This window comes from Dasypus novemcinctus, chromosome 12 (genome assembly GCF_030445035.2).
Source record: "Dasypus novemcinctus isolate mDasNov1 chromosome 12, mDasNov1.1.hap2, whole genome shotgun sequence".
Taxonomy (NCBI): domain Eukaryota; kingdom Metazoa; phylum Chordata; class Mammalia; order Cingulata; family Dasypodidae; genus Dasypus; species Dasypus novemcinctus.
Window position 1 is genome coordinate 32,509,024 of NC_080684.1, and position 13,658 is coordinate 32,522,681.

Sequence of the window (13,658 nt, forward strand, 5' to 3'; positions counted from 1 at the left end):
TGCAGGAGGAACTAAGGTTAGCTGTAGGAATTATAAAACACTGGAATTCACTATTAAGGGAATGTGAGTCAATCCAACTTGTCGTAGCTGGAAGAGGACTTTGGAAGTAGAAGGCCAAGGGCTTTAACTCATCACATTATATCAAAATATTTCTAAAACTGTGTGTCTCCCCTACCAGATTCTAAGCTTCCTCAAAAAGGTCAGAGGCTGCGGTGGATCACTCTTGCACTCTCGGAACTAAGCATAGGGCCTGGCATATTGAATAAGCACTCAATAAATATTTTCTAAAGGCAGAGGGGAGGAGAGAGAGGAAGGAGCAGAGGCTGAGGGGAAACTAAGGAGAAGTAACAAGAGCTACGGGGATAGAGGAAAAGCACAGGAGTTATGGTATGCAGAGAAGAAAGAAACGACACTGGCAGGACACAGGAGCTAGAGAGAACTAGGGGCTACCAGGACCAGCGGAACTGAAGTGGAAGCAGGTCACAGGAAGGGGATGGAGAGACTTCTGTGCAAGAGGTATATCTTATGGCCTAGCAGTTGGTGCCTCCTCTTGGAAGAGGTATATTCTCAGGGATCCTTTTAAAGTCTGGGGCTATCTTAGGTACTAAGGATATGACGGCTAACAAGAGCTGAGCCCAAGATAGGCAAGCAGCAAACAGATACATGTCCAGCTCAAACCTCCTAGGACAGAGCAGCCAGCTTTGGCAGCTTCTTTATTCTGAAGTCACTAGACTAGTTAGACAGGTGGAAGGACTTTGGGAAACACACAGAAGCTACTGTGCCTAAAACATGATCTCATTCTGCTGGGCATCTGGGCACCTACCTCGGCTCAGAGCTGATTTCAAAGGGGGTGTGACGGAGGCAAAAGTGAGGGTGCTCTGGGACAGGAGGCAGGCTTGAATCCTTGCCATGCTCTATGTCTTTTGGTGAGTCGCTCAATCTCTCTGGCCCTCACAGGGAAAGTGCACAGAAATGTACAGCCAGGAATTTACAATATCCAGACCTTCCACATTAGAAGCAGCAACAGCTTCTTCACTGGTCTCTTACCCACCCGCCATCATCATCCTCTTCTTCCCTGATTCAATCCCTGGTGCCCAACAGCAGGCAGCCCTTGTTGAGACTCCTTGAAGAACTGGAAAGGTTTCGTGTTGTAGGAAATAGGTTCCTATTGCTGCAAGGGAAATTTAAGGAAGGCTCACTGGACTATGAGAATAGTCTCAGGTTTCTCAGGAGAGGCAGCCCGTTTGTCCATACTAGGTCAGGATGGGACAGCGTGAAGGCACTTCCTGAAGCGCCTTCTGGTAAGAAGACTCTGGTTTCTGCTGCTTCTTTTCCATTCGTGAACTTCTTGAATATACCTAGAGATATCAGAGGAGATGATTCAATTAATCTTGGAACCTACAGATTCTATTCCCCCAAAGACTCCTATCCTCATCAACCTCCCCCTCCTAGCCCAGAACTTGGCTCTTTTAACGAGATGAAAAAGTAGCCGTTCCCTTCCAGCTTCTCCTGACGTGCTGCAGAAACTGAGAGACTAGAAATGAACAGTGCAGCCATCACCATGGAAACTGGTGGTTTCTATGCCTATCCCTCACCCACACTCCCCCATCAATTCTTCTTCTCTGACCTCTAAGTCATGTCAGCTCGTAAGATTTCTCTTTGTGGCCTGTCCACTAATTCCTGTGGAACAAAGAACAGAAAAACAGCTGGTTTGGGGAAAGAAGGTGGACCCCTGGCTTCCTAACCACTCGCTGCTGCTGAAGTTCCTTTTCAGCTCATCGAACTTCTTCCTTTAAACAGAAGCACCCCCTAAATCCCACCATCCAATCTCACCACTCCTCTGATCCTTTCTCCATACCATGGCATAGTAACAGCCATTCAGAATTCCTGTGCTAAAGGTTCCCCAAATACAGACCCTTTAGCTTCACAAACCCCCTGTATTCAGGCACCCTCCACCTACAGTGCTGTCCTCTGAGTCCAAGTACCTCCATCCCCTTCTAGACCTACTATGTTCACAGACTCAGAGCCTCTCGTTCCTATCCAGTTACCCTCCATTCTTCATCCTCTCCAACTCAGAGTTCTCGCCAGCGATCCTGCCCCCCCATAATCTCAGTCACTGATTCATTAAAAAAAAAAGTCTATCTCACAAAATATTGAAATTTCCCATTGCTGTTTCCCCTTTTCCTATCTCAGGCTCAATTCAACATCCAAATTGGATGTTTGAACACCTTCAAAGAGCAGGGAGAGAAAGGAAATCTTTCTCAATGCTCCTTTCTCCTAGCCCTGGCCCTGTTCCTGCCACCCTGGGGGCTGTGAGACTTAATTAGCCTTTCCAGATTACTCTGAGATCCTTGCGAGAGGCTCCAAAGACTATTCTGAGCTGGGAAGAATTTTATCGGTGTCTTTTACGGCTTTGTTTGTTCTTCAGTTTCTCCACCTTGAACTCTCTATCCAAGTCTCTTCAGTCATAAAATAGCCTCAAAAGGATGAGCTGAAACTGAACAGCCTAGAACCACCTTAATTCCTGCCTCTCGCCTGCCCCACGATTGGGAAGGGTTGTCTGGGTCTCCATGGTTGCCCCCTACCTCCAACCCACCCACACACCCACTCCCCAAAATGGCATTCCACTGCACCCCCCGTCTGGGAAAATGGAAGCAGAGGATGACTCAGGGGGTCAGGGAGGATCAAGGCTTGTTCAGAGCTTTGAGATCTCTGGATAAAAAGGAAAAGGGTGGGGAGTTGTGAAAAGGTCAAATGAAGCGTCTGGGGCTCAAGAGCAAATCACGGTCCACTCCACCCACCCACTTCTCAGACTGTTCTTAGGCTTTCATAAATGGGTGCAAAGCAGGTTTGCATTGAAGCATGAGTACTTTAAACTATCCTGAGCAGAATTGGCCAGACATTTACTTCTCTAAGGTGAACTGATTTGAGAAGTCAGGCACATTTATCCAGCATAGCCATTTCAGCCAGATGAGCTAAAAATGGTCATGAGCCCCCAGCCCATTACTGTACTCATCAAGATATGAACTTCAGTGGAGAAGCGATGACTTACAGAGGGCGGCACATAGGGTCTTTTACGCTTCTAGAGAGTTACTTAACCTTACCTCTCAAGAACAAGACAAGAGCAGGCAACACCAGAAGAGATTAAAGGTGGCCCTATTATGTGCTCTCTCCTTCCCAAAGGTATCTTCAACTTTCTCATTTTTCCTCTCGACATTTTTTTTCTCAATTACCTCATCCATTTTCACAGCCTCAATTATCATTTCCATGTGGGTGAGTTCTAAATCTGTCCTTCCAGACCTGACCACATTCTCTCTAGTCTTCTGCTTCCAATATGTGATGAATTTTCCTAGTGGGGGCTCTACCAGCACCTTAAACCAACCTAACCTAAAACATAACTCATATTTACCCAAAAAATCAGCCTCTGCTTCACACTTCCTCTATTTCTTTTACAGATACCACTATTCCACTAATCGCCAAAGCAGAGAACCTCCAGCTTCATCTTTGACTCCTCTCTCTTTTTCCCCCTATCCCAGCTTACCCGTTCCCTCCACCTCTACCCTATCCAAGGCCATCGATGACCAGGCTCTGCTCATGATGTTTTCACAATGTTTATACCTCCATTCTTTCATTTCTATTCTCATACCTACCATCCTAGTTTTGGTTTTAAGCATCTCTCATTTAAACTTCTGCACTAACATCCTAACTGATCTCCCCGTCTCAAGTCTCTTCTCCAAGTTATCTGTCCACTGCATCAAGAATTATCTCATTTAAACAATTTCTACCTGTCCTTCATCTCCTATATTAGAGCCAGCAGTTCTAGTCATCTCTTTCAAAATCCATACATGAACTTTCTCTGCCAGAAAAAAGGGTTATTCATTTAATTAATATATGTGCATTTAATATAATATTGAACATTATTCAACATATACGAATTAACATCTATCTACTAATTGTTTGGTTTGCTAAGAAATAAAAAGTGAATAAATATCATCCTTAACCTTAAGAAGCTCAGAGAAAGCTGTTTAGTGTCCCTTGAACACGTCTTTGTTTTTTATTTATTTTTATTTATTTCTCTCCCCTTCCCTCCCCCCACCCCCCCAGTTGTCTGCTCTCTTTGTGAACATGTCTTTTGCTTTTCTGCTTCCATGACTTTGTGCCATCTCATCCATACAAAAGGTCCTCCTTTGTCTGGTCTTAAAAGTTTTCCTAAATCCTACCACTTCCATGAAGCGTTCCGTAGCCACCCCATCACAATTCTCCCTCCTTTCTCGGAAATGTCTGTATTACTCACTAAGCCTTACTGCCTTTGACTAACACTTTCCCAATGCTATACTTGAGTATACACATTGTGTGTTTTTGTGTGTCCCAAAACTACTGCCAGCACCTGGAGGACAGGGACTCTGCCTTATTCTTTTTGTCACCCATGTCACTTAACACAGCCCCCTGACACACACGACTGTGCATGTAATGTGATTGCAGACACTACACTGACCAACCGAAGAAGTGAATTTCTGGAATAAAAACACAGAATAATGTCATGGAAGGAACAATGATTCTGAAGTCAGAAGTGGGTTTTGTCTGAAGCTCCATCAGTTATTAGCTAAAATTAAATTGAGCCTAGTGTACAGGTTTTAATGAGGACTTAATGTATGAGAAAACATGGAAGGTGTCGACTAGTACATAGCACCAAGTAAATGCTCAATAAATATTCATCTCCCTTATTTCAGCTTGGCTCCGGTTATCGGATAGCAGGATGGATGGGATAACCTCCTTTGGGAGGCTTCCAGCTTCAGCCGGCTTGAGCAGGTCCACAGGAACACAATCAAGAGGGAAGTACTAACCTACTCAACCACTGTGGGCTTTCTCTCTGATTCTTGAAACTCTCAACACTTGGCCTACTTTTCGTTATGACATTTGTCTTAACATTTGACATTTGTTACATATCCCAGTATCCCCTTCTATAGGAACTTTCCCACTCTCTAGATTCTTTCAGGATCACTTCAGATTCTTCCAGGATCCTCCAAAGTATAAAACTAGCCCTAGAATCCCAAGTCCGGAGAATCGATTTTCTTTCCTCCCATTTCCTAGGCCCACATCTTATTTGCCCTTTCTGAAGATGTTTAAACCTTTAAGGTATTAGGTCTCCGGGCTTCAGCATTCCCACAGGAGCCCATTTACCTCCTCAAACTCAACCCCCACCTCCCAGCCCCTCACAGAGATTGTGAAAAGCTTGGGGACAGTGACCTGAGCAGAGAAGGGTCCAGGGAAGTCTCATGAACGTATGTCAGGCACCTCCTCGTTCCAACCTGGAAGGAGGGAGAAGTGATTAGAAGCTCTTTCAATTTTTCTTTAGCCCCAATAAGGCTCTGAAAAAGAAAAAGACAAAGAAACACAAAAAGGTAAAAGTCAGTAGTGCTGGCCCAGTGGTGTCCTTTTCTCCCATCCCTGTCCCCACAGCAGCAGCAGCAAGTCTCAGAGCAGGGCTGCGAGGTCTCCTGCACGAGGAGAGAGGGCTAAAGGGAGGAAGGAGTCAGCAGGAGCTGAAAACAGAGGGTTTTGTTGGAGAGGAGGAAGCCTGTGATGCAACCTCTGAGGAAACAATGTGCTCCCTGTGTCTCCACCCCCTCCCACCCATCAGGCCTCCACCTCCCCTCTCCTCCCCACATGCAGACAGGTCATTGACCAGGGCCGCTGTCACAACCAGGACTGCCGAAGAATGTTCCTTAGAGCCGCTGGTTTCCATCGCTCAACAGCCTTAGCCTTCAACGTCACCCTGACCCTTCCTCTTTCTTGGGGGCCAGTGGTGTGTTCACAGTCACCCATCGTTTCCCATCATCATTCCTCAGCCTAAGCTTCACGCTACCATTTCACAAGGCTGACTCTGCCCTGTGCTTCTAGTCACGCTTCCTTTTATCTCCAAACCTTTATACAGGCCTCTATCTAGCACATCCTTTTCTCTCTTTTACCTAGGTCTCTCCCTCCCTTTCTTTCAAATCTGGCTCAGTATTCTTCTAACTTCCTTACTTCCCTAAGTAAGTCGTATTTCCAGTGCCAACCCTTTTATGCTACATGCTCTTAGCATCTGGTACCCTCCCTGTTTATAATATTCATATGTACATCTTTCTCAGACCCTGGTTTGTGTAGCCTCACTCCTTCTCAAAATAAGAGCTCCTCTTCCCTCTCAATAAGTTTTGAATGTTTTGTGTTCAGAATCAAAAACAAAAAGAGTCTAAATTAGGGAGATGTGGCTCAAGCAGTTGAGCACCTGCCTCCCACATGGCACTAGGTTTGGTTCCCAGTGCCTTCTAAACAAAACAAACAAACAATGAGCAAGCAACAATGAGCAAACAATGAGCAAACAGAAGAGAGAGCCAACTCAGGGGAGCTGATGTGGCTCAGTGATTGAGCGCCAGTCTCCCACATATGAGGTCCCGGGTTCAATCCCTGGTCCTGGTACCTCAAAAAAAATTTTTTAATTGAAATTTAAAATAAATAAGTAAATCTATCTATCTATAATATATATCTAGGGGAGCAGGAAAATAAAAGACTCCAAATTAAAGAATTATGATAAATGGAGTGGGCATCCTGGGGAGGAGATGGGCAGAGATTGGTGGAAGATCACAATGGTGGAAGCATGAGATGTTGATTTGGTATAAGAGGCAACAGGACATGAGAAGACAAACATTACACTTCTCTTCACTGTCTTTCTGCACATACTACTGAACTGGGTGTTATACAGAGGGAAATTACACAGATGGGCTTCCTGCATTTTAATATCTCATAACATAGTCACAAAGATATAGATAAAGAACAAATAAACCAAAAAAAAAAAAAACAAAACAATAACCACAAAAAGGTCAGGAGAAGATAGGCTGGAAGATTAAATAATAATATCCCACAAAACTCAGAAGTAAGTGTAATTAAGGATAGAGACCAAGATGTGTACAAAATGAGAGTGGAGGACAAAGTCTGAAAAATAAAGTGGGGTAAGGGATAGGAATGGGGGGAGATGCAAGTCTAGTGATAGTGAGAGCAAGGAAGCACAGGGTGTCCTCCAATCCAGGCTGGCTCCCTTGCAATGAAGGAACCTCTGGAATGCTTTGAATGGCAGGAAAGAGATGGCTTACCAAAGAGGGCATTCCCTGTGTGGAGAAAGTGGGAAGTAAACAGGTAGAAGGTGATCATAGCAGGTAGGCTTGAGCCAGGTGGGAGAAGTGTTTTGCTCCAGTCCCAGTCCTTGAGAAAATATCCAGCACTGTAATCTTAGGCCCTGCCCACGCCCTGGAACTGGAATGATGTGAATGGGTTCCACCCCCAGTATGCCTTATACCCCCTACTGGAGGGTAGGATTCCAAACCGTGAAATAAATCACCCCATCGATGCTCCTTACAACTTTACAATTTCCAAAGCACTTGCATCTATCTGATCTCATTTGAGGCCTCCACTCCCCACTGAATTTCTATTCCACTCGGTACATAATACTTAAACCCTGTATCACAACTAGCCACAGTGCTCCTAGTATTTATTTTACAGTGTCTGGTACATAACTGGGGCTCAGTAAACACCAAGGAATGAAGATCTGATTGACTGATCAAATGTGTTTTAATTTCAACAGAATGGAGTGAAAGCTGATAACAGATAGGACTTCCTGTGTGGATGGGAAGATAAAGAGTCAAAGCCATTAAGAGGCACAGAATTGTTCCACAAATCCTCAGGCTAATGTGGACCTCCAAAATGTCTTTTCCTCCATCCCTGCCTTCTAAGAAAGGAAGGCAAGTGATGCTTATTATATCCCTACTATATGCCAGTAGTAGGTGCTTATACATACACGATTTCATTTATCTAAGCCATATCCCACCTAGCCCACCCAAAAAGATTGCTTTTACTTTTTTCTTTAAAATCCTGCAGAGAGAGTGACTTCACATATTTCACATGGTGTCTTCCTGCTTCTATTATTTAAGTCTTCCTTTTGACTAAGGGCATTACTTTATGGTGCAATTTAAACCTATTTCCATTCGAAGTGTCTCTCGTACAATCCGTGCCTTATCACTCTCCCTCCTTTTCTTTCTCCAGCACTCCTACATACATCCCGCATATACCTTGTTTTCTTCTCCGCTGGGTTCCTTGCTTCCTTCTCCCACTCCAAAGGCATATAACCCTCCCTAAACCAGTAAAAGATAGATGGAAAGAAGGAGAGGTTGCTAGGCTAAGGTGGAGGCCGTGAGCCTGGAGAGACGAACGAGGGCGGGAGGAGACAGCCACCCGCCCTCCGTCAAGGTGGCTTTGCCTGCAGTTTTTATTATGCATCGATTTTCTTATCCATCTTCTTTAGAGCCTCTTAGATCTTCAGGCTGCGGCTGTTTCTCCAAATTGTCATTCACTCCAAGCTCTCTAGCTCCTTGCAGCAGCTAAGAGAGGGAGGTGGAGGGGGGAGGTTGGCTGGGGAGGGGGTGCGGTAGAGGGAGAAGGCAGCCAAGAGAGGTGAATGGGGGTTGCTAAGTAACCGTTGCCAAGGAGCCAGTACCAAGGAGCATCCCAAGCTGCCTGCTTATTCCAACCTGCCCCCCTTCCACATCCTCCCCTCATTTAAGTTTTCTCAGGTCTATAAACCAGCTTGATTCTGTCACCTTCACCAGCTGCAGAGCTTTTTCCTCAGCTCTTCAGGTGGAAGGCTGCAGATTCCCGAGCCTGAGAAGCTCATATTCCTAGACCTGGGCCATCCTCCAGATGGTATACTTTAAATAAATTACCAAATAATTTTAATTTATTTAACAAAAAGAAGGATCCTGTCTGCATAGGCAGGTTCTTTGTAGTAGTTAGAGTTGGGAGAGAAGACCTGGGGGCCAGGTGCAGAGCTAGACAGTGTCTTTCTTCCTCAGGGGATTTGAAGCTATACCATTAGATCTGAAATTTTGCAAATTCTAAGAACACAAAGTATATCCTATTCCTATGTCAGGGTCAATTCCAACGAAAATGATATTTTGATTATTTAAGATTTGGATTATCTGCTCATTGGGACTGGCCCTTCAATTGATGTAAAGATTCTAGAAAGTACTACATAGTATTGTATAACAAATTTCCCTTCTTAATTCCATTTGACTCAAATAAATATTAGAAGTTCACCTCCCTTCAGGGTGGTAGAGGGAGTATATAGCTGGGGACGGGAAAGTGTTGCTGAGATAAATCATTCCAGAAGTCCATCTTTGCCACCAATAATCCAGAAAGCAGAGAAGCCTTCTGCCAACAACCCCAGGTAACCACCCGGGTCGCCATCTCTCTGAGGCTAGTTTAGAGTGAGTTAGGTCACGATCGCAGATTATCCTGGGCTCCCACAACTATCCCCAGTCTTAAACTGACTAAGGGCATTCCCTATGTCAGATCCTCAGTTCCTATTTTATGCCAGATACTGTTCTTGGTCAAGCAAAAAGGGTCTCTGTCTTGGGTCAAAAGGGCCCTCAGCCACCCGCCTGTCATTACTGAGAAAGCAGATTCCACACACTGCTGCAGAATCTACCAGGGTTTTCCAGTTTTGAGCATTAACACATCTTAAACTTTCTTCCTGCAGCTTAGTACTGAGCAACAACATGAAGGAAAACCTAAGCATCTCTGAAAGATGCTTGTGCAATATAACACAGTGGTGGTTAAAACAAGGCTGCAGGGTCAGACAGCCCCAATTTCTTGAGCAAGACATTTCATCTTTCTACATTTCAGTTCCTCGTCTGTAAAATGAGAATGATACCACGTATTCCACGGAAATCTTGCTGAATTAAATAGGATGTAGTATGTGCAGCGTTATAACATCAATAGATAAGTTTTCAATAAATATTGCTGCCATTATTGTCATCATCATTATTATCCCTGCTCTACTCAGAATCAGGTAAATGGATAAACCAAAGCAGGGACCCATTTCCCCCCAAAATCCCATGTTTCCGTAGCCACCCAATTTCCAGAATGGAGGACACTATCAGCTAACTGAAGCTAGAAGGCTGAGGCTATGTCCAAGGGACAACATGGACCCGAGAAGGTAATCTACACTGAGGCGGGGACAGAGCTAATGTCCAGGCTATCCCCTCGGCCCATACCATCTCCTAAGGATCACCAATTACATTCTAAGCCCATAAAACAAAGTGAGTTAAGAAATTGAGAAGAAACAAGGGGTAAAGAAAAGTTTATAGGACCAAGAAGTTCCCTGTGCCCTGATCCCTTCATCGGACAACATTCTATTTAAGTCCCTGCCACTGACACCCCAGCACCATCTCTTAGGGAAGATGGGCCAGGAGGCTACCCCTTATCTACCCATGTTGATGCCTTCCTGATAGTTCTTCCTGATGTCTAACCACCATCCCCCTTGCTGTGTCAAGCCCTCTCCCTCACATATTTTGTCCCTAAAACTTATCTTCCCAGGTCCTCAAAATTGGAATCATAAATGAAGGAGGTTGGGAGGAAAAAGGAAAAGTAAATGAGAAAGAAAGAAGACCAGAAGCTCTAGCCTGGGGGTGGTTGTAGGAGTGGGTGTTTAAGAGGACAGGAGGTAGGGATGGAGAAGCTACAGGGAGAGTATCAAAAAACTGAAGCATCGTCACTGCAATTATACCTTTTGTCAAAACCTGTAAAACTATGCGAGGCAAAGTGCAAACTGCAATGTAAATCATAGTCCTTGGCTAGTACAATGCTTCAATATGTGCTCATCAATTGTAACAAATGTACCACACTAATGAAAGATGTTGTTAATGTAGGAAAGTGTGGGGAGGGGAAGAGGTGGGATATATGGGAATCCCCTATATTTTTAATGTAATATTTATATCATCTAAACCTTCTTTAAAAATAAAAAATATTTTGAGGAAGTGGCTGTGGCTCAATCAATTGGGCTCCTGTCTACCATGTGGGAGGCCTTGGGTTCACGTCCCAGGGCCTCCTTGTGAAGGCAAGCTGGCCTGTGCCCACGGAGAGCTCCCGGCCCATGCCTGCGGAAGGCTGGCACAGCAAGATGATGGAACAAAGGGAGACAAGCAGACACAGAAGAATGCATAGCATATGGACACAGAGAGCAGATAGCAAGCAAGCTGCAAGTGGGGGGAGATAAATAAATTAAATAGATAAATAAATCTTTTTAAAAATAAATAAATAAAATAAAAAATATTTTAAAATAATAATAAAAACAACAGAAATAGATAGAACATTCTTCCCAGCGTTCCTGAGTGGTTGTAGAAAGAAATAGTTCTGGTGAGAAAAGAAAAAAGGAAGAGTAGAGGAATGGGAAGATAGGGGAACAGCTCTTCTGTAGGAAAAGGGAATGAGCTTAGGTCTAAGGGAGAAATTCCCAATCTAGATGCAGCTGTGGTGCCATGGAGCCCTTTGTGGAAAGAACTTGGGCCTTCCAGGTATTTTCCTCTGACTGAGATGTGTCATAGGAGGACCTGCTCAACACTTGACAAGGTAAACTCACATGACATGGGAGGGAGGAGCGGAGAAAACTTCTTAGCAATATGGCTTTTTGAAAAGCGATTGAAAAGAGTAAAATGTGAAAGTAAAGCAGTTGATGGAGACCATGATTTTGACTGAAGTCTCTCCCCTCTCTCACTCCTGATTCAATGAAACCAAAAAAGATGACTGGATCCTTTTTCCTCCTCTAGCTCCCATCCTCTCCTCCCCCACTCCCCCCACCCCCATCTTTTAACACAACTCCTTGGGAAAATCTGCCAAATTCACTTGCTCTAAATCAACCCCAGCTCAAGAAGCCGCCCTGGGGTGCCCTGAACTACATTTGCTGCCCTGCCTGTCCATGAAGGGAGCTAATAATGCTGCTGCCCACTGAGGGGTAGACTCCAGAAAGGACTTCCAACTAGGAACTAGAATATTAGCACCTCTCAGAGATTAACTCTGGCCCCCATATAAATCCGGGCTTCCTGGGTTCAGGGGTCAGTTTAACTACTCCCCTGCATGTTCTTGCCTCACCCTTCCTCTGCCTCTTCTAAGGAATGTTATTTCCTGTTCCTCCTCATTTACCTTGTGCCCACAGCATAAAGTCCCTTGCCAGATCTAAAACCAACTCCAGCTCATCATCTCAGATTCTGGCCCTAGTGCATTGGTAGAAGGTGTGTGACCACACTGTAAAACAACTGTCCCCGAAGTAGGAGGCAAGCAGGCAAGAGGACAGGATTCTCGAGCTCTTTCTCAAAAGTTATCAAAGCACAAAATATGGAACTTTGTGTAAATTTATGGCTTTACACCAAAGAGGGAAGGACCTCTCAAGTTTCACTCTTCCTTTGGTCCTATGTTACTCAATAGTAATAACAACAACTAGCAATTATTCAGTCTTCCCATACAGTGGGCACTGGGCTAAGTGTTTTACATACCTTATCTCATTTAATGCTCTCCAAAATACCATTGCTAACCCAAATTTACAAGTGAGGAAAATGAGGCTGACACTACCTAACTCTCCTCAGTTCCCACAAGCTGCAAGTGGCCCAGCCTGAACACAAACTCAGGGCCGTCTGCTTCAGTTTCCATAGGTACCACTCCTCTACAGTGCCTGCCCATCTCTGATGAGCAGAAGACATCTGTCTTGCATATGACTTTAGTGGCCAGAGAAATTATCTTTCCTCCTCTTCCGACAATCGTCCCTTCAAAACAAAGTGACACAGGTCTTGTAAGTACATTTCTGGACTATGGAGTCAAGAGGAGCTTTATGTTGAAACAAGGATACAGCCTCTGCCTTGTGCAGGCCACCACTTGCAGAAAAGTTGGAAGCAACAGGGTGGTAGGAGGCTGAAGAGAGGTGAAGGCTACAATCTCAATTAGAGACGCTTGTGTTAGCCTTCTCAGCAGTCTGAGGTATCCCTCAGACAACCAAGCCCTTTTTGAAAAGGGGCACCGTTAGTTCTGAACTAGCAACTGAGGTGTGTCATCTCAACAGAGACCAGAGGTTGGGAAAAGGTCAGGGCTAATCAAATCTCCAAGCGCCAGCCTCAGATTCTTTAAACTCCCTCCCAGAGCTTTCTTTAAGAAAAAAAAAATATTTATTTATTTCTCCCCACTCCCTCCATTGTCTGTTCTCTGTGTCCATTCACTGTATGTTCTTCTGTGTCTGCTTGTATTCTCATTAGGAAGCTCCAGGAACTGATCTTGGGACCTTCTGGAGTGGGAGAGAGGTGATCATTCTCTTGTGCCACCTCAGTTCCCTGGACTGCTGCATCTCTTTTTGTCTCTCCTCTGTGTCTCTTTTTGTTGCGTCATCTTGCTGCACCAGCTCTCTCCATGGGCCAGCACTTCTGCATGGGGCAGCACTCCTTTACGGAGCAGCACTCTGCATGGGCCAGCTTGCCTTCACCAGGAGGCCATGGGTATCAGACCCTGGACCTCCTATATGGCAGACAGGAGCCCAATTGCTTGAGCCAAATCCACTTGCCACCAGGGCTTTCTTCATGCAACCAGACCTCTACAAGAGAGAAGAACTAATTCTGCCAGCTTGTGCCAAGAGGGGGAAGGGAAAGTGGTCAAAGTAAGGTAATGAAAGAACTCCCCGAGGCTACTTGCAGACAGGATGACTGGGGGACCTGGTGGATTGCATGCTTCTCGCAGCTTGTATTGTCTTTAACCTTGTAAGCAGGGATCAGGAACCCTGAAGGAAGGTCTCTAAAGTCGCTCAGGGGACT

The 13,658-nt window shown here is 44.9% G+C and overlaps 1 long non-coding RNA gene across 2 annotated transcripts; it reads right to left on the minus strand.

Annotated features, from left to right (window-relative positions):
* Nucleotides 1–681: 681 nt before the first annotated feature.
* LOC131280745 (uncharacterized) lies at nt 682–8,453 on the minus strand. Of its 2 annotated transcripts, XR_009188441.1 has the most exons (5): nt 8,103–8,453; nt 5,248–5,369; nt 3,786–3,856; nt 1,628–1,680; nt 682–1,358 (listed from the first exon to the last, which is right to left on the minus strand). It is a non-coding gene; the product is annotated as an uncharacterized lncRNA (long non-coding RNA). The 2 variants fall into 2 exon arrangements; XR_009188440.1 differs by lacking the exon at nt 8,103–8,453 and having other exon boundaries at nt 5,248–5,517.
* Nucleotides 8,454–13,658: the final 5,205 nt, after the last annotated feature.